General features: G+C 40.6%; 1 pseudogene; it reads right to left on the reverse strand.

Annotated features, from left to right (window-relative positions):
• Window positions 1–475: 475 nt before the first annotated feature.
• Window positions 476–822, reverse strand: LOC102279048 (large ribosomal subunit protein eL30 pseudogene; annotated as a pseudogene).
• Window positions 823–1,245: the final 423 nt, after the last annotated feature.

The following is a 1,245-nucleotide window of genomic DNA, read 5'->3' on the forward strand; positions in this document are numbered from 1 at the left end:
TCAATTCTTATGCCTCAGAACCGAGCTTAATCCATCTGAAGTGTGTTACTCTTCATTTCAATGCTTATGTCGACTGTAAGGTTTGTAAAACACACTTTAGTACTGGCATGATATCACAAAACAAGGCAAATGTGGAAGACAGTGATAGCTCATAAATTGCACCTTATTTATTTACTTTAGCTCTTTTTCTTAACATCATTATTTCTCTTTCACTCTGCCTCGCTCTGACTCTTTGATTTCCCAGAGTATAAGAGTGTCGTGTACTTTCTGGTGTTTTGAGACAAGCTCAGTTTGTCTTTGCTCTGCAGGGCCTTAAATATTTCTGACAGTTTCCAAACCTTAGCACAAGTCAAAGTGTCATGGGAGGACACACGTCTGACTCTTGCTGTGATTATTGTCATAGAGGAAGGGCTCAATTATTATTAAAAAAAAAAACAATCTCTAGTCAGTTTTATTAAGGAAAATTATATATGATTTACTTTTCACCAGTCTGTTCTGGCATGCTTCTAATGATAATCAGAATCACCTGGATCAATAATACCAGTGTGCATACTCTGTAGTATTTTCCACATGCTGTGCCCAATTCAATATTATTGCTACTGTAGTGATGGACACCAGTTTTGGCCAACATGGCATAATACTCTATATCAGATTTCCTCAAGACTGGGCAGTTGTTGGCAAGTATAACCAGTTTTACTTTGCCTTGCTGCTCATTTTCAGAGTCTGCTTGTACCCCAGCACATACTTTCCACTTTTCATAAGCAGTTGGAGCCTAGAGTTGACTAACTCCAGCGACTTTTTCATTTTCTTTGTGGCCACCATCATCCTGCCTTAGGTGAGGGACACCCCCAACCAAGAGCAGCCTCCAAGACGTCTGAGGAGTGAGAAAGGCATGCTCAATTATTATTGGTTGTTATTGCTGGTTTGTTTGTTTGTTTGTTTTTGGTAATTTCTTTCAGACTTCAAACCTCAGAAACCATTTCTGTTACACCCTCCTGAGTTGAATTCTGTGACAGGAGCAGAGAAAGTGTGTCTGGCAAAGAAAGTCATGTAACACAAAGTTGGGAAACTATAGGTCATTTTGGTCAAGTCCAAATTGTCAAATTTGGTTGAGATATACTGGTGGGCTAATTGTGGATCCATGCATTCATGCCTGCGTGCTGTGTCACTTCCATCGTGTCCAACTCTTTGTGACCCTGTGGACCGTAGCCTGCCAGGCTTCTCTGTCTGTCCATGGGATTCTCC

Source organism: Bos mutus, chromosome 22, assembly GCF_027580195.1.
Source record: "Bos mutus isolate GX-2022 chromosome 22, NWIPB_WYAK_1.1, whole genome shotgun sequence".
NCBI classification, from domain to species: Eukaryota; Metazoa; Chordata; class Mammalia; order Artiodactyla; family Bovidae; genus Bos; species Bos mutus.